Raw genomic sequence first — 22,392 nt, 5'->3', positions numbered from 1 at the left:
TGGCAGCCCCCTGGTTCCAGAATGTTCCCTGTAGCACGTTCGGGCCGCGGATATGGGGGTTACCCTGTCCTGGCTTTCAGCGTGCTGCACCTTCGTCAGGTAACTGCAGAGCAGGATCATAAGACAGAAAACTGGTAACAAAAGATGATAGTTTCATGCAACTGAAAAGACAATAGATGGAACAATCACTGCAATCAACACGGCAAACTAGCAAAGGCAAGAGATTCACATTCCATTAACCTGCTTTTGAACTTGGCTAGTAGGCATTGGCTGCACCATTCCTGGAAACACTGCAATACCAGGCTGATACATGGAGGGGACAGAGCAAGCCCTTAAGCCATCTCCCTGCTCCAAAAATCCATTTAATACAAACACTCCCACGTTCGGGAGATATCAGCGATTAAACTGATAAGAACAGAAACTACACATATTCCGAGCCAAAAGGCCGAGAAGCGATAGCACATTAATACTCCAACGGTGGGGGTCATATTTGCCGACTATCCTTTCCATCAGCTTGATGATATTCAAAGTTCGTTTATTCCCTTACCGTGTACCTTCCAAGATTTCCGACCAGATCGGAAGATCACTTTGCAGCAGTCGCTGTGCTTTCCCCGTGGTTTTCTGTCCATCTGTTACCTAGCCGCGCAGATCGCGCTGACGACCAATCAGATGGCACGGGCCGGAGCCGCCATGGAAGCGCACGTCAGGTCGACTGCAGAGAGGTTTCTCCCGCTGATCGGGGACAGCAGCAGGGTCATTCTCCCGCTGATCGGGGACAGCAGCAGCAGCGGCGGCGGCAGGGTCATTTCCCCGGCATCTACAAGATTCACCAGAATTCCTCGGGCAGCAACCTTCCAAACCCATGGCCAACACAGCCTTGAGGGATGACGGCAGCAGATCCGTGGGAACACCACCATTCGCAAGTTCTTTCCCGAGGCACTCGCTGTCCTGAATTGCAAATATATCGTTGTTCCTCCGGTGTCACTGGGTCAAAATCTGGAATCCCCGCCCAAACAGCATCGCGGGGCTACCGACAGCACATGGACTGCAGCGGTTCGATGAGCAGCTCACCACCAGGGTGATCTCGGGATGGGCAAGAAATGTTGGCCTTGACAGAAAGATCCTATTCATTTCCTCCCCTTGTGTTCGTGTCGCTCGCCCATAAATGCGAATCATTGTTTCCCTCACGTACAGGATTCGCTCCTTGGCATTCCACATCAATCTGAAAAGTTGTGAAAAGTGAATTACGTCCGTGCACCCTTTCTTTATCGTCCACTTTCAATATCCTCTCTACTTGTATCCGACTCTCTGTGTAGAATGGGGAGGGAGCTGATCTCCCTATGTAAACAGGTCACGCTGCAAGCGCACCTCATCGCCACAAGCAGCTCGATTTGACCTCTCCGTTCACATTACTGCAGATTGCTGAGAACATTTGAAGCCGATCCAGTTGACAAACTGACAACTATTTTGCTACTTGCACCACAAACGATGACAAACCATTCCAAATCGTACGGGTGGCATTGTGGCTCAGTGGTTAGTACGGCTGCCTCGTGGCACCAGGGAGCTGAAGTGAGTTCCAGCCTCGGGCGATCGTCTGTGTGAATAATCTTTACGTGCAGACATAGCCACTAAAGCAGGTTGCTTCCGTATAGTAGTTTGCGAAGAAACAAACAGAGATGGGGGTTTCACTCTATTCAGGAAACAGACCAAAGCCATTTCTTTCTTGTTCAAGAAAATATTCGGATAAATTTGATGCGTCGGTGGGTGTGGGGAAGGGATTGTGGGGGCTGATCTGATAGCCATTTGACATTGGCTGAGTTATGGGATCCCACAACCTGATTTGACTGTGTTAAAAATCCCACAACACCAGGTTACAGCTCAACGGGGTTATTTGGAAGTACAGCAGTCACCACCACCCCCGCCGTACCATCGGTGGGATACGTTCCAAGACCGACCGCAGAAGACCGAAACGGCGGATAGGGGCAAACCCATTCATTTAAATTGGAAAGTTACCTTCCTGGCAGCCCCCTGGTTCCAGAATGTTCCCTGTAGCACGTTCGGGCCGCGGATATGGGGGTTACCCTGTCCTGGCTTTCAGCGTGCTGCACCTTCGTCAGGTAACTGCAGAGCAGGATCATAAGACAGAAAACTGGTAACAAAAGATGATAGTTTCATGCAACTGAAAAGACAATAGATGGAACAATCACTGCAATCAACACGGCAAACTAGCAAAGGCAAGAGATTCACATTCCATTAACCTGCTTTTGAACTTGGCTAGTAGGCATTGGCTGCACCATTCCTGGAAACACTGCAATACCAGGCTGATACATGGAGGGGACAGAGCAAGCCCTTAAGCCATCTCCCTGCTCCAAAAATCCATTTAATACAAACACTCCCACGTTCGGGAGATATCAGCGATTAAACTGATAAGAACAGAAACTACACATATTCCGAGCCAAAAGGCCGAGAAGCGATAGCACATTAATACTCCAACGGTGGGGGTCATATTTGCCGACTATCCTTTCCATCAGCTTGATGATATTCAAAGTTCGTTTATTCCCTTACCGTGTACCTTCCAAGATTTCCGACCAGATCGGAAGATCACTTTGCAGCAGTCGCTGTGCTTTCCCCGTGGTTTTCTGTCCATCTGTTACCTAGCCGCGCAGATCGCGCTGACGACCAATCAGATGGCACGGGCCGGAGCCGCCATGGAAGCGCACGTCAGGTCGACTGCAGAGAGGTTTCTCCCGCTGATCGGGGACAGCAGCAGGGTCATTCTCCCGCTGATCGGGGACAGCAGCAGCAGCGGCGGCGGCAGGGTCATTTCCCCGGCATCTACAAGATTCACCAGAATTCCTCGGGCAGCAACCTTCCAAACCCATGGCCAACACAGCCTTGAGGGATGACGGCAGCAGATCCGTGGGAACACCACCATTCGCAAGTTCTTTCCCGAGGCACTCGCTGTCCTGAATTGCAAATATATCGTTGTTCCTCCGGTGTCACTGGGTCAAAATCTGGAATCCCCGCCCAAACAGCATCGCGGGGCTACCGACAGCACATGGACTGCAGCGGTTCGATGAGCAGCTCACCACCAGGGTGATCTCGGGATGGGCAAGAAATGTTGGCCTTGACAGAAAGATCCTATTCATTTCCTCCCCTTGTGTTCGTGTCGCTCGCCCATAAATGCGAATCATTGTTTCCCTCACGTACAGGATTCGCTCCTTGGCATTCCACATCAATCTGAAAAGTTGTGAAAAGTGAATTACGTCCGTGCACCCTTTCTTTATCGTCCACTTTCAATATCCTCTCTACTTGTATCCGACTCTCTGTGTAGAATGGGGAGGGAGCTGATCTCCCTATGTAAACAGGTCACGCTGCAAGCGCACCTCATCGCCACAAGCAGCTCGATTTGACCTCTCCGTTCACATTACTGCAGATTGCTGAGAACATTTGAAGCCGATCCAGTTGACAAACTGACAACTATTTTGCTACTTGCACCACAAACGATGACAAACCATTCCAAATCGTACGGGTGGCATTGTGGCTCAGTGGTTAGTACGGCTGCCTCGTGGCACCAGGGAGCTGAAGTGAGTTCCAGCCTCGGGCGATCGTCTGTGTGAATAATCTTTACGTGCAGACATAGCCACTAAAGCAGGTTGCTTCCGTATAGTAGTTTGCGAAGAAACAAACAGAGATGGGGGTTTCACTCTATTCAGGAAACAGACCAAAGCCATTTCTTTCTTGTTCAAGAAAATATTCGGATAAATTTGATGCGTCGGTGGGTGTGGGGAAGGGATTGTGGGGGCTGATCTGATAGCCATTTGACATTGGCTGAGTTATGGGATCCCACAACCTGATTTGACTGTGTTAAAAATCCCACAACACCAGGTTACAGCTCAACGGGGTTATTTGGAAGTACAGCAGTCACCACCACCCCCGCCGTACCATCGGTGGGATACGTTCCAAGACCGACCGCAGAAGACCGAAACGGCGGATAGGGGCAAACCCATTCATTTAAATTGGAAAGTTACCTTCCTGGCAGCCCCCTGGTTCCAGAATGTTCCCTGTAGCACGTTCGGGCCGCGGATATGGGGGTTACCCTGTCCTGGCTTTCAGCGTGCTGCACCTTCGTCAGGTAACTGCAGAGCAGGATCATAAGACAGAAAACTGGTAACAAAAGATGATAGTTTCATGCAACTGAAAAGACAATAGATGGAACAATCACTGCAATCAACACGGCAAACTAGCAAAGGCAAGAGATTCACATTCCATTAACCTGCTTTTGAACTTGGCTAGTAGGCATTGGCTGCACCATTCCTGGAAACACTGCAATACCAGGCTGATACATGGAGGGGACAGAGCAAGCCCTTAAGCCATCTCCCTGCTCCAAAAATCCATTTAATACAAACACTCCCACGTTCGGGAGATATCAGCGATTAAACTGATAAGAACAGAAACTACACATATTCCAAGCCAAAAGGCCGAGAAGCGATAGCACATTAATACTCCAACGGTGGGGGTCATATTTGCCGACTATCCTTTCCATCAGCTTGATGATATTCAAAGTTCGTTTATTCCCTTACCGTGTACCTTCCAAGATTTCCGACCAGATCGGAAGATCACTTTGCAGCAGTCGCTGTGCTTTCCCCGTGGTTTTCTGTCCATCTGTTACCTAGCCGCGCAGATCGCGCTGACGACCAATCAGATGGCACGGGCCGGAGCCGCCATGGAAGCGCACGTCAGGTCGACTGCAGAGAGGTTTCTCCCGCTGATCGGGGACAGCAGCAGGGTCATTCTCCCGCTGATCGGGGACAGCAGCAGCGGCGGCGGCGGCGGCAGGGTCATTTCCCCGGCATCTACAAGATTCACCAGAATTCCTCAGGCAGCAACCTTCCAAACCCATGGCCAACACAGCCTTGAGGGATGACGGCAGCAGATCCGTGGGAACACCACCATTCGCAAGTTCTTTCCCGAGGCACTCGCTGTCCTGAATTGCAAATATATCGTTGTTCCTCCGGTGTCACTGGGTCAAAATCTGGAATCCCCGCCCAAACAGCATCGCGGGGCTACCGACAGCACATGGACTGCAGCGGTTCGAGAGAGCAGCTCACCACCAGGGTGATCTCGGGATGGGCAAGAAATGTTGGCCTTGACAGAAAGATCCTATTCATTTCCTCCCCTTGTGTTCGTGTCGCTCGCCCATAAATGCGAATCATTGTTTCCCTCACGTACAGGATTCGCTCCTTGGCATTCCACATCAATCTGAAAAGTTGTGAAAAGTGAATTACGTCCGTGCACCCTTTCTTTATCGTCCACTTTCAATATCCTCTCTACTTGTATCCGACTCTCTGTGTAGAATGGGGAGGGAGCTGATCTCCCTATGTAAACAGGTCACGCTGCAAGCGCACCTCATCGCCACAAGCAGCTCGATTTGACCTCTCCGTTCACATTACTGCAGATTGCTGAGAACATTTGAAGCCGATCCAGTTGACAAACTGACAACTATTTTGCTACTTGCACCACAAACGATGACAAACCATTCCAAATCGTACGGGTGGCATTGTGGCTCAGTGGTTAGTACGGCTGCCTCGTGGCACCAGGGAGCTGAAGTGAGTTCCAGCCTCGGGCGATCGTCTGTGTGAATAATCTTTACGTGCAGACATAGCCACTAAAGCAGGTTGCTTCCGTATAGTAGTTTGCGAAGAAACAAACAGAGATGGGGGTTTCACTCTATTCAGGAAACAGACCAAAGCCATTTCTTTCTTGTTCAAGAAAATATTCGGATAAATTTGATGCGTCGGTGGGTGTGGGGAAGGGATTGTGGGGGCTGATCTGATAGCCATTTGACATTGGCTGAGTTATGGGATCCCACAACCTGATTTGACTGTGTTAAAAATCCCACAACACCAGGTTACAGCTCAACGGGGTTATTTGGAAGTACAGCAGTCACCACCACCCCCGCCGTACCATCGGTGGGATACGTTCCAAGACCGACCGCAGAAGACCGAAACGGCGGATAGGGGCAAACCCATTCATTTAAATTGGAAAGTTACCTTCCTGGCAGCCCCCTGGTTCCAGAATGTTCCCTGTAGCACGTTCGGGCCGCGGATATGGGGGTTACCCTGTCCTGGCTTTCAGCGTGCTGCACCTTCGTCAGGTAACTGCAGAGCAGGATCATAAGACAGAAAACTGGTAACAAAAGATGATAGTTTCATGCAACTGAAAAGACAATAGATGGAACAATCACTGCAATCAACACGGCAAACTAGCAAAGGCAAGAGATTCACATTCCATTAACCTGCTTTTGAACTTGGCTAGTAGGCATTGGCTGCACCATTCCTGGAAACACTGCAATACCAGGCTGATACATGGAGGGGACAGAGCAAGCCCTTAAGCCATCTCCCTGCTCCAAAAATCCATTTAATACAAACACTCCCACGTTCGGGAGATATCAGCGATTAAACTGATAAGAACAGAAACTACACATATTCCGAGCCAAAAGGCCGAGAAGCGATAGCACATTAATACTCCAACGGTGGGGGTCATATTTGCCGACTATCCTTTCCATCAGCTTGATGATATTCAAAGTTCGTTTATTCCCTTACCGTGTACCTTCCAAGATTTCCGACCAGATCGGAAGATCACTTTGCAGCAGTCGCTGTGCTTTCCCCGTGGTTTTCTGTCCATCTGTTACCTAGCCGCGCAGATCGCGCTGACGACCAATCAGATGGCACGGGCCGGAGCCGCCATGGAAGCGCACGTCAGGTCGACTGCAGAGAGGTTTCTCCCGCTGATCGGGGACAGCAGCAGGGTCATTCTCCCGCTGATCGGGGACAGCAGCAGCAGCGGCGGCGGCAGGGTCATTTCCCCGGCATCTACAAGATTCACCAGAATTCCTCGGGCAGCAACCTTCCAAACCCATGGCCAACACAGCCTTGAGGGATGACGGCAGCAGATCCGTGGGAACACCACCATTCGCAAGTTCTTTCCCGAGGCACTCGCTGTCCTGAATTGCAAATATATCGTTGTTCCTCCGGTGTCACTGGGTCAAAATCTGGAATCCCCGCCCAAACAGCATCGCGGGGCTACCGACAGCACATGGACTGCAGCGGTTCGATGAGCAGCTCACCACCAGGGTGATCTCGGGATGGGCAAGAAATGTTGGCCTTGACAGAAAGATCCTATTCATTTCCTCCCCTTGTGTTCGTGTCGCTCGCCCATAAATGCGAATCATTGTTTCCCTCACGTACAGGATTCGCTCCTTGGCATTCCACATCAATCTGAAAAGTTGTGAAAAGTGAATTACGTCCGTGCACCCTTTCTTTATCGTCCACTTTCAATATCCTCTCTACTTGTATCCGACTCTCTGTGTAGAATGGGGAGGGAGCTGATCTCCCTATGTAAACAGGTCACGCTGCAAGCGCACCTCATCGCCACAAGCAGCTCGATTTGACCTCTCCGTTCACATTACTGCAGATTGCTGAGAACATTTGAAGCCGATCCAGTTGACAAACTGACAACTATTTTGCTACTTGCACCACAAACGATGACAAACCATTCCAAATCGTACGGGTGGCATTGTGGCTCAGTGGTTAGTACGGCTGCCTCGTGGCACCAGGGAGCTGAAGTGAGTTCCAGCCTCGGGCGATCGTCTGTGTGAATAATCTTTACGTGCAGACATAGCCACTAAAGCAGGTTGCTTCCGTATAGTAGTTTGCGAAGAAACAAACAGAGATGGGGGTTTCACTCTATTCAGGAAACAGACCAAAGCCATTTCTTTCTTGTTCAAGAAAATATTCGGATAAATTTGATGCGTCGGTGGGTGTGGGGAAGGGATTGTGGGGGCTGATCTGATAGCCATTTGACATTGGCTGAGTTATGGGATCCCACAACCTGATTTGACTGTGTTAAAAATCCCACAACACCAGGTTACAGCTCAACGGGGTTATTTGGAAGTACAGCAGTCACCACCACCCCCGCCGTACCATCGGTGGGATACGTTCCAAGACCGACCGCAGAAGACCGAAACGGCGGATAGGGGCAAACCCATTCATTTAAATTGGAAAGTTACCTTCCTGGCAGCCCCCTGGTTCCAGAATGTTCCCTGTAGCACGTTCGGGCCGCGGATATGGGGGTTACCCTGTCCTGGCTTTCAGCGTGCTGCACCTTCGTCAGGTAACTGCAGAGCAGGATCATAAGACAGAAAACTGGTAACAAAAGATGATAGTTTCATGCAACTGAAAAGACAAGAGATGGAACAATCACTGCAATCAACACGGCAAACTAGCAAAGGCAAGAGATTCACATTCCATTAACCTGCTTTTGAACTTGGCTAGTAGGCATTGGCTGCACCATTCCTGGAAACACTGCAATACCAGGCTGATACATGGAGGGGACAGAGCAAGCCCTTAAGCCATCTCCCTGCTCCAAAAATCCATTTAATACAAACACTCCCACGTTCGGGAGATATCAGCGATTAAACTGATAAGAACAGAAACTACACATATTCCAAGCCAAAAGGCCGAGAAGCGATAGCACATTAATACTCCAACGGTGGGGGTCATATTTGCCGACTATCCTTTCCATCAGCTTGATGATATTCAAAGTTCGTTTATTCCCTTACCGTGTACCTTCCAAGATTTCCGACCAGATCGGAAGATCACTTTGCAGCAGTCGCTGTGCTTTCCCCGTGGTTTTCTGTCCATCTGTTACCTAGCCGCGCAGATCGCGCTGACGACCAATCAGATGGCACGGGCCGGAGCCGCCATGGAAGCGCACGTCAGGTCGACTGCAGAGAGGTTTCTCCCGCTGATCGGGGACAGCAGCAGGGTCATTCTCCCGCTGATCGGGGACAGCAGCAGCAGCGGCGGCGGCAGGGTCATTTCCCCGGCATCTACAAGATTCACCAGAATTCCTCGGGCAGCAACCTTCCAAACCCATGGCCAACACAGCCTTGAGGGATGACGGCAGCAGATCCGTGGGAACACCACCATTCGCAAGTTCTTTCCCGAGGCACTCGCTGTCCTGAATTGCAAATATATCGTTGTTCCTCCGGTGTCACTGGGTCAAAATCTGGAATCCCCGCCCAAACAGCATCGCGGGGCTACCGACAGCACATGGACTGCAGCGGTGCGAGAGAGCAACTCACCACCAGGGTGATCTCGGGATGGGCAAGAAATGTTGGCCTTGACAGAAAGATCCTATTCATTTCCTCCCCTTGTGTTCGTGTCGCTTGCCCATTGATGCGAATCATTGTTTCCCTCACGTACAGGATTCGCTCCTTGGCATTCCACATCAATCTGAAAAGTTGTGAAAAGTGAATTACGTCCGTGCACCCTTTCTTTATCGTCCACTTTCAATATCCTCTCTACTTGTATCCGACTCTCTGTGTAGAATGGGGAGGGAGCTGATCTCCCTATGTAAACAGGTCACGCTGCAAGTGCACCTCATCGCCACAAGCAGCTCGATTTGACCTCTCCGTTCACATTACTGCAGATTGCTGAGAACATTTGAAGCCGATCCAGTTGACAAACTGACAACTATTTTGCTACTTGCACCACAAATGATGACAAACCATTCCAAATCGTACGGGTGGCACGGTGGCTCAGTGGTTAGTACGGCTGCCTCGTGGCACCAGGGAGCTGAAGTGAGTTCCAGCCTCGGGCGATCGTCTGTGTGAATAATCTTTACGTGCAGGCATAGCCACTAAAGCAGGTTGCTTCCGCGTAGTAGTTTGCGAAGAAACAAACAGAGATGGGGGTTTCACTCTATTCAGGAAACAGACCAAAGCCATTTCTTTCTTGTTCAAGAAAATATTCGGATAAATTTGATGCGTCGGTGGGTGTGGGGAAGGGGTTGTGGGGGCTGATCTGATAGCCATTTGACATTGGCTGAGTTATGGGATCCCACAACCTGATTTGACTGTGTTAAAAATCCCACAACACCAGGTTACAGGCCAACGGGGTTATTTGGAAGTACAGCAGTCACCACCACCCCCGCCGTACCATCGGTGGGATACGTTCCAAGACCGACCGCAGAAGACCGAAACGGCGGATAGGGGCAAACCCATTCATTTAAATTGGAAAGTTACCTTCCTGGCAGCCCCCTGGTTCCAGAATGTTCCCTGTAGCACGTTCGGGCCACGGATAGAGGGGTTACCCTGTCCTGGCTTTCAGCGTGCTGCACCTTCGTCAGGTAACTGCAGAGCAGGATCATAAGACAGAAAACTGGTAACAAAAGATGATAGTTTCATGCAACTGAAAAGACAAGAGATGGAACAATCACTGCAATCAACACGGCAAACTAGCAAAGGCAAGAGATTCACATTCCATTAACCTGCTTTTGAACTTGGCTAGTAGGCATTGGCTGCACCATTCCTGGAAACACTGCAATACCAGGCTGATACATGGAGGGGACAGAGCAAGCCCTTAAGCCATCTCCCTGCTCCAAAAATCCATTTAATACAAACACTCCCACGTTCGGGAGATATCAGCGATTAAACTGATAAGAACAGAAACTACACATATTCCGAGCCAAAAGGCCGAGAAGCGATAGCACATTAATACTCCAACGGTGGGGGTCATATTTGCCGACTATCCTTTCCATCAGTTTGATGATATTCAAAGTTCGTTTATTCCCTTACCGTGTCCCTTCCAAGATTTCCGACCAGATCGGAAGATCACTTTGCAGCAGTCGCAGTGCTTTCCCCGTGGTTTTCTGTCCATCTGTTACCTAGCCGCGTAGATCGCGCTGACGACCAATCAGATGGCACGGGCCGGAGCCGCCATGGAAGCGCACGTCAGGTCGACTGCAGAGAGGTTTCTCCCGCTGATCGGGGACAGCAGCAGGGTCATTCTCCCGGTGATCGGGGACAGCAGCAGCGGCGGCGGCGGCGGCAGGGTCATTTCCCCGGCATCTACAAGATTCACCAGAATTCCTCAGGCAGCAACCTTCCAAACCCATGGCCAACACAGCCTTGAGGGATGACGGCAGCAGATCCGTGGGAACACCACCATTCGCAAGTTCTTTCCCGAGGCACTCGCTGTCCTGAATTGCAAATATATCGTTGTTCCTCCGGTGTCACTGGGTCAAAATCTGGAATCCCCGCCCAAACAGCATCGCGGGGCTACCGACAGCACATGGACTGCAGCGGTGCGAGAGAGCAGCTCACCACCAGGGTGATCTCGGGATGGGCAAGAAATGTTGGCCTTGACAGAAAGATCCTATTCATTTCCTCCCCTTGTGTTCGTGTCGCTTGCCCATTGATGCGAATCATTGTTTCCCTCACGTACAGGATTCGCTCCTTGGCATTCCACATCAATCTGAAAAGTTGTGAAAAGTGAATTACGTCCGTGCACCCTTTCTTTATCGTCCACTTTCAATATCCTCTCTACTTGTATCCGACTCTCTGTGTAGAATGGGGAGGGAGCTGATCTCCCTATGTAAACAGGTCACGCTGCAAGCGCACCTCATCGCCACAAGCAGCTCGATTTGACCTCTCCGTTCACATTACTGCAGATTGCTGAGAACATTTGAAGCCGATCCAGTTGACAAACTGACAACTATTTTGCTACTTGCACCACAAACGATGACAAACCATTCCAAATCGTACGGGTGGCATTGTGGCTCAGTGGTTAGTACGGCTGCCTCGTGGCACCAGGGAGCTGAAGTGAGTTCCAGCCTCGGGCGATCGTCTGTGTGAATAATCTTTACGTGCAGACATAGCCACTAAAGCAGGTTGCTTCCGTATAGTAGTTTGCGAAGAAACAAACAGAGATGGGGGTTTCACTCTATTCAGGAAACAGACCAAAGCCATTTCTTTCTTGTTCAAGAAAATATTCGGATAAATTTGATGCGTCGGTGGGTGTGGGGAAGGGATTGTGGGGGCTGATCTGATAGCCATTTGACATTGGCTGAGTTATGGGATCCCACAACCTGATTTGACTGTGTTAAAAATCCCACAACACCAGGTTACAGCTCAACGGGGTTATTTGGAAGTACAGCAGTCACCACCACCCCCGCCGTACCATCGGTGGGATACGTTCCAAGACCGACCGCAGAAGACCGAAACGGCGGATAGGGGCAAACCCATTCATTTAAATTGGAAAGTTACCTTCCTGGCAGCCCCCTGGTTCCAGAATGTTCCCTGTAGCACGTTCGGGCCGCGGATATGGGGGTTACCCTGTCCTGGCTTTCAGCGTGCTGCACCTTCGTCAGGTAACTGCAGAGCAGGATCATAAGACAGAAAACTGGTAACAAAAGATGATAGTTTCATGCAACTGAAAAGACAATAGATGGAACAATCACTGCAATCAACACGGCAAACTAGCAAAGGCAAGAGATTCACATTCCATTAACCTGCTTTTGAACTTGGCTAGTAGGCATTGGCTGCACCATTCCTGGAAACACTGCAATACCAGGCTGATACATGGAGGGGACAGAGCAAGCCCTTAAGCCATCTCCCTGCTCCAAAAATCCATTTAATACAAACACTCCCACGTTCGGGAGATATCAGCGATTAAACTGATAAGAACAGAAACTACACATATTCCGAGCCAAAAGGCCGAGAAGCGATAGCACATTAATACTCCAACGGTGGGGGTCATATTTGCCGACTATCCTTTCCATCAGCTTGATGATATTCAAAGTTCGTTTATTCCCTTACCGTGTACCTTCCAAGATTTCCGACCAGATCGGAAGATCACTTTGCAGCAGTCGCTGTGCTTTCCCCGTGGTTTTCTGTCCATCTGTTACCTAGCCGCGCAGATCGCGCTGACGACCAATCAGATGGCACGGGCCGGAGCCGCCATGGAAGCGCACGTCAGGTCGACTGCAGAGAGGTTTCTCCCGCTGATCGGGGACAGCAGCAGGGTCATTCTCCCGCTGATCGGGGACAGCAGCAGCAGCGGCGGCGGCAGGGTCATTTCCCCGGCATCTACAAGATTCACCAGAATTCCTCGGGCAGCAACCTTCCAAACCCATGGCCAACACAGCCTTGAGGGATGACGGCAGCAGATCCGTGGGAACACCACCATTCGCAAGTTCTTTCCCGAGGCACTCGCTGTCCTGAATTGCAAATATATCGTTGTTCCTCCGGTGTCACTGGGTCAAAATCTGGAATCCCCGCCCAAACAGCATCGCGGGGCTACCGACAGCACATGGACTGCAGCGGTTCGATGAGCAGCTCACCACCAGGGTGATCTCGGGATGGGCAAGAAATGTTGGCCTTGACAGAAAGATCCTATTCATTTCCTCCCCTTGTGTTCGTGTCGCTCGCCCATAAATGCGAATCATTGTTTCCCTCACGTACAGGATTCGCTCCTTGGCATTCCACATCAATCTGAAAAGTTGTGAAAAGTGAATTACGTCCGTGCACCCTTTCTTTATCGTCCACTTTCAATATCCTCTCTACTTGTATCCGACTCTCTGTGTAGAATGGGGAGGGAGCTGATCTCCCTATGTAAACAGGTCACGCTGCAAGCGCACCTCATCGCCACAAGCAGCTCGATTTGACCTCTCCGTTCACATTACTGCAGATTGCTGAGAACATTTGAAGCCGATCCAGTTGACAAACTGACAACTATTTTGCTACTTGCACCACAAACGATGACAAACCATTCCAAATCGTACGGGTGGCATTGTGGCTCAGTGGTTAGTACGGCTGCCTCGTGGCACCAGGGAGCTGAAGTGAGTTCCAGCCTCGGGCGATCGTCTGTGTGAATAATCTTTACGTGCAGACATAGCCACTAAAGCAGGTTGCTTCCGTATAGTAGTTTGCGAAGAAACAAACAGAGATGGGGGTTTCACTCTATTCAGGAAACAGACCAAAGCCATTTCTTTCTTGTTCAAGAAAATATTCGGATAAATTTGATGCGTCGGTGGGTGTGGGGAAGGGATTGTGGGGGCTGATCTGATAGCCATTTGACATTGGCTGAGTTATGGGATCCCACAACCTGATTTGACTGTGTTAAAAATCCCACAACACCAGGTTACAGCTCAACGGGGTTATTTGGAAGTACAGCAGTCACCACCACCCCCGCCGTACCATCGGTGGGATACGTTCCAAGACCGACCGCAGAAGACCGAAACGGCGGATAGGGGCAAACCCATTCATTTAAATTGGAAAGTTACCTTCCTGGCAGCCCCCTGGTTCCAGAATGTTCCCTGTAGCACGTTCGGGCCGCGGATATGGGGGTTACCCTGTCCTGGCTTTCAGCGTGCTGCACCTTCGTCAGGTAACTGCAGAGCAGGATCATAAGACAGAAAACTGGTAACAAAAGATGATAGTTTCATGCAACTGAAAAGACAAGAGATGGAACAATCACTGCAATCAACACGGCAAACTAGCAAAGGCAAGAGATTCACATTCCATTAACCTGCTTTTGAACTTGGCTAGTAGGCATTGGCTGCACCATTCCTGGAAACACTGCAATACCAGGCTGATACATGGAGGGGACAGAGCAAGCCCTTAAGCCATCTCCCTGCTCCAAAAATCCATTTAATACAAACACTCCCACGTTCGGGAGATATCAGCGATTAAACTGATAAGAACAGAAACTACACATATTCCAAGCCAAAAGGCCGAGAAGCGATAGCACATTAATACTCCAACGGTGGGGGTCATATTTGCCGACTATCCTTTCCATCAGCTTGATGATATTCAAAGTTCGTTTATTCCCTTACCGTGTACCTTCCAAGATTTCCGACCAGATCGGAAGATCACTTTGCAGCAGTCGCTGTGCTTTCCCCGTGGTTTTCTGTCCATCTGTTACCTAGCCGCGCAGATCGCGCTGACGACCAATCAGATGGCACGGGCCGGAGCCGCCATGGAAGCGCACGTCAGGTCGACTGCAGAGAGGTTTCTCCCGCTGATCGGGGACAGCAGCAGGGTCATTCTCCCGCTGATCGGGGACAGCAGCAGCAGCGGCGGCGGCAGGGTCATTTCCCCGGCATCTACAAGATTCACCAGAATTCCTCGGGCAGCAACCTTCCAAACCCATGGCCAACACAGCCTTGAGGGATGACGGCAGCAGATCCGTGGGAACACCACCATTCGCAAGTTCTTTCCCGAGGCACTCGCTGTCCTGAATTGCAAATATATCGTTGTTCCTCCGGTGTCACTGGGTCAAAATCTGGAATCCCCGCCCAAACAGCATCGCGGGGCTACCGACAGCACATGGACTGCAGCGGTGCGAGAGAGCAACTCACCACCAGGGTGATCTCGGGATGGGCAAGAAATGTTGGCCTTGACAGAAAGATCCTATTCATTTCCTCCCCTTGTGTTCGTGTCGCTTGCCCATTGATGCGAATCATTGTTTCCCTCACGTACAGGATTCGCTCCTTGGCATTCCACATCAATCTGAAAAGTTGTGAAAAGTGAATTACGTCCGTGCACCCTTTCTTTATCGTCCACTTTCAATATCCTCTCTACTTGTATCCGACTCTCTGTGTAGAATGGGGAGGGAGCTGATCTCCCTATGTAAACAGGTCACGCTGCAAGTGCACCTCATCGCCACAAGCAGCTCGATTTGACCTCTCCGTTCACATTACTGCAGATTGCTGAGAACATTTGAAGCCGATCCAGTTGACAAACTGACAACTATTTTGCTACTTGCACCACAAATGATGACAAACCATTCCAAATCGTACGGGTGGCACGGTGGCTCAGTGGTTAGTACGGCTGCCTCGTGGCACCAGGGAGCTGAAGTGAGTTCCAGCCTCGGGCGATCGTCTGTGTGAATAATCTTTACGTGCAGGCATAGCCACTAAAGCAGGTTGCTTCCGCGTAGTAGTTTGCGAAGAAACAAACAGAGATGGGGGTTTCACTCTATTCAGGAAACAGACCAAAGCCATTTCTTTCTTGTTCAAGAAAATATTCGGATAAATTTGATGCGTCGGTGGGTGTGGGGAAGGGGTTGTGGGGGCTGATCTGATAGCCATTTGACATTGGCTGAGTTATGGGATCCCACAACCTGATTTGACTGTGTTAAAAATCCCACAACACCAGGTTACAGGCCAACGGGGTTATTTGGAAGTACAGCAGTCACCACCACCCCCGCCGTACCATCGGTGGGATACGTTCCAAGACCGACCGCAGAAGACCGAAACGGCGGATAGGGGCAAACCCATTCATTTAAATTGGAAAGTTACCTTCCTGGCAGCCCCCTGGTTCCAGAATGTTCCCTGTAGCACGTTCGGGCCACGGATAGAGGGGTTACCCTGTCCTGGCTTTCAGCGTGCTGCACCTTCGTCAGGTAACTGCAGAGCAGGATCATAAGACAGAAAACTGGTAACAAAAGATGATAGTTTCATGCAACTGAAAAGACAAGAGATGGAACAATCACTGCAATCAACACGGCAAACTAGCAAAGGCAAGAGATTCACATTCCATTAACCTGCTTTTGAACTTGGCTAGTAGGCATTGGCTGCACCATTCCTGGAAACACTGCAATACCAGGCTGATACATGGAGGGGACAGAGCAAGCCCTTAAGCCATCTCCCTGCTCCAAAAATCCATTTAATACAAACACTCCCACGTTCGGGAGATATCAGCGATTAAACTGATAAGAACAGAAACTACACATATTCCGAGCCAAAAGGCCGAGAAGCGATAGCACATTAATACTCCAACGGTGGGGGTCATATTTGCCGACTATCCTTTCCATCAGTTTGATGATATTCAAAGTTCGTTTATTCCCTTACCGTGTCCCTTCCAAGATTTCCGACCAGATCGGAAGATCACTTTGCAGCAGTCGCAGTGCTTTCCCCGTGGTTTTCTGTCCATCTGTTACCTAGCCGCGTAGATCGCGCTGACGACCAATCAGATGGCACGGGCCGGAGCCGCCATGGAAGCGCACGTCAGGTCGACTGCAGAGAGGTTTCTCCCGCTGATCGGGGACAGCAGCAGGGTCATTCTCCCGGTGATCGGGGACAGCAGCAGCGGCGGCGGCGGCGGCAGGGTCATTTCCCCGGCATCTACAAGATTCACCAGAATTCCTCAGGCAGCAACCTTCCAAACCCATGGCCAACACAGCCTTGAGGGATGACGGCAGCAGATCCGTGGGAACACCACCATTCGCAAGTTCTTTCCCGAGGCACTCGCTGTCCTGAATTGCAAATATATCGTTGTTCCTCCGGTGTCACTGGGTCAAAATCTGGAATCCCCGCCCAAACAGCATCGCGGGGCTACCGACAGCACATGGACTGCAGCGGTGCGAGAGAGCAGCTCACCACCAGGGTGATCTCGGGATGGGCAAGAAATGTTGGCCTTGACAGAAAGATCCTATTCATTTCCTCCCCTTGTGTTCGTGTCGCTTGCCCATTGATGCGAATCATTGTTTCCCTCACGTACAGGATTCGCTCCTTGGCATTCCACATCAATCTGAAAAGTTGTGAAAAGTGAATTACGTCCGTGCACCCTTTCTTTATCGTCCACTTTCAATATCCTCTCTACTTGTATCCGACTCTCTGTGTAGAATGGGGAGGGAGCTGATCTCCCTATGTAAACAGGTCACGCTGCAAGTGCACCTCATCGCCACAAGCAGCTCGATTTGACCTCTCCGTTCACATTACTGCAGATTGCGGAGAACATTTGAAGCCGATCCAGTTGACAAACTGACAACTATTTTGCTACTTGCACCACAAATGATGACAAACCATTCCAAATCGTACGGGTGGCACGGTGGCTCAGTGGTTAGTACGGCTGCCTCGTGGCACCAGGGAGCTGAAGTGAGTTCCAGCCTCGGGCGATCGTCTGTGTGAATAATCTTTACGTGCAGGCATAGCCACTAAAGCAGGTTGCTTCCGCGTAGTAGTTTGCGAAGAAACAAACAGAGATGGGGGTTTCACTCTATTCAGGAAACAGACCAAAGCCATTTCTTTCTTGTTCAAGAAAATATTCGGATAAATTTGATGCGTCGGTGGGTGTGGGGAAGGGATTGTGGGGGCTGATCTGATAGCCATTTGACATTGGCTGAGTTATGGGATCCCACAACCTGATTTGACTGTGTTAAAAATCCCACAACACCAGGTTACAGCTCAACGGGGTTATTTGGAAGTACAGCAGTCACCACCACCCCCGCCGTACCATCGGTGGGATACGTTCCAAGACCGACCGCAGAAGACCGAAACGGCGGATAGGGGCAAACCCATTCATTTAAATTGGAAAGTTACCTTCCTGGCAGCCCCCTGGTTCCAGAATGTTCCCTGTAGCACGTTCGGGCCGCGGATATGGGGGTTACCCTGTCCTGGCTTTCAGCGTGCTGCACCTTCGTCAGGTAACTGCAGAGCAGGATCATAAGACAGAAAACTGGTAACAAAAGATGATAGTTTCATGCAACTGAAAAGACAATAGATGGAACAATCACTGCAATCAACACGGCAAACTAGCAAAGGCAAGAGATTCACATTCCATTAACCTGCTTTTGAACTTGGCTAGTAGGCATTGGCTGCACCATTCCTGGAAACACTGCAATACCAGGCTGATACATGGAGGGGACAGAGCAAGCCCTTAAGCCATCTCCCTGCTCCAAAAATCCATTTAATACAAACACTCCCACGTTCGGGAGATATCAGCGATTAAACTGATAAGAACAGAAACTACACATATTCCAAGCCAAAAGGCCGAGAAGCGATAGCACATTAATACTCCAACGGTGGGGGTCATATTTGCCGACTATCCTTTCCATCAGCTTGATGATATTCAAAGTTCGTTTATTCCCTTACCGTGTACCTTCCAAGATTTCCGACCAGATCGGAAGATCACTTTGCAGCAGTCGCTGTGCTTTCCCCGTGGTTTTCTGTCCATCTGTTACCTAGCCGCGCAGATCGCGCTGACGACCAATCAGATGGCACGGGCCGGAGCCGCCATGGAAGCGCACGTCAGGTCGACTGCAGAGAGGTTTCTCCCGCTGATCGGGGACAGCAGCAGGGTCATTCTCCCGCTGATCGGGGACAGCAGCAGCAGCGGCGGCGGCAGGGTCATTTCCCCGGCATCTACAAGATTCACCAGAATTCCTCGGGCAGCAACCTTCCAAACCCATGGCCAACACAGCCTTGAGGGATGACGGCAGCAGATCCGTGGGAACACCACCATTCGCAAGTTCTTTCCCGAGGCACTCGCTGTCCTGAATTGCAAATATATCGTTGTTCCTCCGGTGTCACTGGGTCAAAATCTGGAATCCCCGCCCAAACAGCATCGCGGGGCTACCGACAGCACATGGACTGCAGCGGTTCGATGAGCAGCTCACCACCAGGGTGATCTCGGGATGGGCAAGAAATGTTGGCCTTGACAGAAAGATCCTATTCATTTCCTCCCCTTGTGTTCGTGTCGCTCGCCCATAAATGCGAATCATTGTTTCCCTCACGTACAGGATTCGCTCCTTGGCATTCCACATCAATCTGAAAAGTTGTGAAAAGTGAATTACGTCCGTGCACCCTTTCTTTATCGTCCACTTTCAATATCCTCTCTACTTGTATCCGACTCTCTGTGTAGAATGGGGAGGGAGCTGATCTCCCTATGTAAACAGGTCACGCTGCAAGCGCACCTCATCGCCACAAGCAGCTCGATTTGACCTCTCCGTTCACATTACTGCAGATTGCTGAGAACATTTGAAGCCGATCCAGTTGACAAACTGACAACTATTTTGCTACTTGCACCACAAACGATGACAAACCATTCCAAATCGTACGGGTGGCATTGTGGCTCAGTGGTTAGTACGGCTGCCTCGTGGCACCAGGGAGCTGAAGTGAGTTCCAGCCTCGGGCGATCGTCTGTGTGAATAATCTTTACGTGCAGACATAGCCACTAAAGCAGGTTGCTTCCGTATAGTAGTTTGCGAAGAAACAAACAGAGATGGGGGTTTCACTCTATTCAGGAAACAGACCAAAGCCATTTCTTTCTTGTTCAAGAAAATATTCGGATAAATTTGATGCGTCGGTGGGTGTGGGGAAGGGATTGTGGGGGCTGATCTGATAGCCATTTGACATTGGCTGAGTTATGGGATCCCACAACCTGATTTGACTGTGTTAAAAATCCCACAACACCAGGTTACAGCTCAACGGGGTTATTTGGAAGTACAGCAGTCACCACCACCCCCGCCGTACCATCGGTGGGATACGTTCCAAGACCGACCGCAGAAGACCGAAACGGCGGATAGGGGCAAACCCATTCATTTAAATTGGAAAGTTACCTTCCTGGCAGCCCCCTGGTTCCAGAATGTTCCCTGTAGCACGTTCGGGCCGCGGATATGGGGGTTACCCTGTCCTGGCTTTCAGCGTGCTGCACCTTCGTCAGGTAACTGCAGAGCAGGATCATAAGACAGAAAACTGGTAACAAAAGATGATAGTTTCATGCAACTGAAAAGACAAGAGATGGAACAATCACTGCAATCAACACGGCAAACTAGCAAAGGCAAGAGATTCACATTCCATTAACCTGCTTTTGAACTTGGCTAGTAGGCATTGGCTGCACCATTCCTGGAAACACTGCAATACCAGGCTGATACATGGAGGGGACAGAGCAAGCCCTTAAGCCATCTCCCTGCTCCAAAAATCCATTTAATACAAACACTCCCACGTTCGGGAGATATCAGCGATTAAACTGATAAGAACAGAAACTACACATATTCCAAGCCAAAAGGCCGAGAAGCGATAGCACATTAATACTCCAACGGTGGGGGTCATATTTGCCGACTATCCTTTCCATCAGCTTGATGATATTCAAAGTTCGTTTATTCCCTTACCGTGTACCTTCCAAGATTTCCGACCAGATCGGAAGATCACTTTGCAGCAGTCGCTGTGCTTTCCCCGTGGTTTTCTGTCCATCTGTTACCTAGCCGCGCAGATCGCGCTGACGACCAATCAGATGGCACGGGCCGGAGCCGCCATGGAAGCGCACGTCAGGTCGACTGCAGAGAGGTTTCTCCCGCTGATCGGGGACAGCAGCAGGGTCATTCTCCCGCTGATCGGGGACAGCAGCAGCAGCGGCGGCGGCAGGGTCATTTCCCCGGCATCTACAAGATTCACCAGAATTCCTCGGGCAGCAACCTTCCAAACCCATGGCCAACACAGCCTTGAGGGATGACGGCAGCAGATCCGTGGGAACACCACCATTCGCAAGTTCTTTCCCGAGGCACTCGCTGTCCTGAATTGCAAATATATCGTTGTTCCTCCGGTGTCACTGGGTCAAAATCTGGAATCCCCGCCCAAACAGCATCGCGGGGCTACCGACAGCACATGGACTGCAGCGGTTCGATGAGCAGCTCACCACCAGGGTGATCTCGGGATGGGCAAGAAATGTTGGCCTTGACAGAAAGATCCTATTCATTTCCTCCCCTTGTGTTCGTGTCGCTCGCCCATAAATGCGAATCATTGTTTCCCTCACGTACAGGATTCGCTCCTTGGCATTCCACATCAATCTGAAAAGTTGTGAAAAGTGAATTACGTCCGTGCACCCTTTCTTTATCGTCCACTTTCAATATCCTCTCTACTTGTATCCGACTCTCTGTGTAGAATGGGGAGGGAGCTGATCTCCCTATGTAAACAGGTCACGCTGCAAGCGCACCTCATCGCCACAAGCAGCTCGATTTGACCTCTCCGTTCACATTACTGCAGATTGCTGAGAACATTTGAAGCCGATCCAGTTGACAAACTGACAACTATTTTGCTACTTGCACCACAAACGATGACAAACCATTCCAAATCGTACGGGTGGCATTGTGGCTCAGTGGTTAGTACGGCTGCCTCGTGGCACCAGGGAGCTGAAGTGAGTTCCAGCCTCGGGCGATCGTCTGTGTGAATAATCTTTACGTGCAGACATAGCCACTAAAGCAGGTTGCTTCCGTATAGTAGTTTGCGAAGAAACAAACAGAGATGGGGGTTTCACTCTATTCAGGAAACAGACCAAAGCCATTTCTTTCTTGTTCAAGAAAATATTCGGATAAATTTGATGCGTCGGTGGGTGTGGGGAAGGGATTGTGGGGGCTGATCTGATAGCCATTTGACATTGGCTGAGTTATGGGATCCCACAACCTGATTTGACTGTGTTAAAAATCCCACAACACCAGGTTACAGCTCAACGGGGTTATTTGGAAGTACAGCAGTCACCACCACCCCCGCCGTACCATCGGTGGGATACGTTCCAAGACCGACCGCAGAAGACCGAAACGGCGGATAGGGGCAAACCCATTCATTTAAATTGGAAAGTTACCTTCCTGGCAGCCCCCTGGTTCCAGAATGTTCCCTGTAGCACGTTCGGGCCGCGGATATGGGGGTTACCCTGTCCTGGCTTTCAGCGTGCTGCACCTTCGTCAGGTAACTGCAGAGCAGGATCATAAGACAGAAAACTGGTAACAAAAGATGATAGTTTCATGCAACTGAAAAGACAAGAGATGG

General features: G+C 50.3%; 11 non-coding genes across 11 annotated transcripts; all 11 read right to left on the bottom strand.

Moving 5' to 3' along the window:
- Positions 1–265: 265 nt before the first annotated feature.
- LOC148141287 (U2 spliceosomal RNA) lies at positions 266–457 on the bottom strand. The gene has a single exon (XR_015752628.1). It is a non-coding gene; the product is annotated as a U2 spliceosomal RNA (small nuclear RNA).
- A 1,826-nt stretch (positions 458–2,283) lies between these two features.
- On the bottom strand, positions 2,284–2,475 carry LOC148141286 (U2 spliceosomal RNA). Its single transcript, XR_015752627.1, has one exon. It is a non-coding gene; the product is annotated as a U2 spliceosomal RNA (small nuclear RNA).
- Positions 2,476–4,301: 1,826 nt separating this feature from the next.
- On the bottom strand, positions 4,302–4,493 carry LOC148141285 (U2 spliceosomal RNA). Its single transcript, XR_015752741.1, has one exon. It is a non-coding gene; the product is annotated as a U2 spliceosomal RNA (small nuclear RNA).
- A 1,830-nt stretch (positions 4,494–6,323) lies between these two features.
- LOC148141284 (U2 spliceosomal RNA) lies at positions 6,324–6,515 on the bottom strand. Its single transcript, XR_015752626.1, has one exon. It is a non-coding gene; the product is annotated as a U2 spliceosomal RNA (small nuclear RNA).
- Positions 6,516–8,341: 1,826 nt separating this feature from the next.
- Positions 8,342–8,533, bottom strand: LOC148141283 (U2 spliceosomal RNA). Its single transcript, XR_015752740.1, has one exon. It is a non-coding gene; the product is annotated as a U2 spliceosomal RNA (small nuclear RNA).
- A 1,827-nt stretch (positions 8,534–10,360) lies between these two features.
- LOC148141282 (U2 spliceosomal RNA) lies at positions 10,361–10,552 on the bottom strand. Its single transcript, XR_015752625.1, has one exon. It is a non-coding gene; the product is annotated as a U2 spliceosomal RNA (small nuclear RNA).
- A 1,830-nt stretch (positions 10,553–12,382) lies between these two features.
- Positions 12,383–12,574, bottom strand: LOC148141281 (U2 spliceosomal RNA). The gene has a single exon (XR_015752623.1). It is a non-coding gene; the product is annotated as a U2 spliceosomal RNA (small nuclear RNA).
- A 1,826-nt stretch (positions 12,575–14,400) lies between these two features.
- Positions 14,401–14,592, bottom strand: LOC148141280 (U2 spliceosomal RNA). The gene has a single exon (XR_015752739.1). It is a non-coding gene; the product is annotated as a U2 spliceosomal RNA (small nuclear RNA).
- Positions 14,593–16,419: 1,827 nt separating this feature from the next.
- On the bottom strand, positions 16,420–16,611 carry LOC148141279 (U2 spliceosomal RNA). Its single transcript, XR_015752622.1, has one exon. It is a non-coding gene; the product is annotated as a U2 spliceosomal RNA (small nuclear RNA).
- A 1,830-nt stretch (positions 16,612–18,441) lies between these two features.
- Positions 18,442–18,633, bottom strand: LOC148141278 (U2 spliceosomal RNA). Its single transcript, XR_015752734.1, has one exon. It is a non-coding gene; the product is annotated as a U2 spliceosomal RNA (small nuclear RNA).
- A 1,826-nt stretch (positions 18,634–20,459) lies between these two features.
- LOC148141277 (U2 spliceosomal RNA) lies at positions 20,460–20,651 on the bottom strand. Its single transcript, XR_015752723.1, has one exon. It is a non-coding gene; the product is annotated as a U2 spliceosomal RNA (small nuclear RNA).
- Between the last annotated feature and the right edge of the window lie 1,741 nt (positions 20,652–22,392).

The sequence above is a fragment of the Chiloscyllium plagiosum genome, unplaced genomic scaffold (assembly GCF_037043375.1).
Source record: "Chiloscyllium plagiosum isolate Xiang-an unplaced genomic scaffold, Cpla_swu_hap1 HiC_scaffold_33, whole genome shotgun sequence".
Lineage (NCBI taxonomy): Eukaryota > Metazoa > Chordata > Chondrichthyes > Orectolobiformes > Hemiscylliidae > Chiloscyllium > Chiloscyllium plagiosum.
The sequence above is the reverse complement of the archived record's forward strand: the minus strand, read 5'-3'. Positions and strand labels throughout refer to the sequence as shown.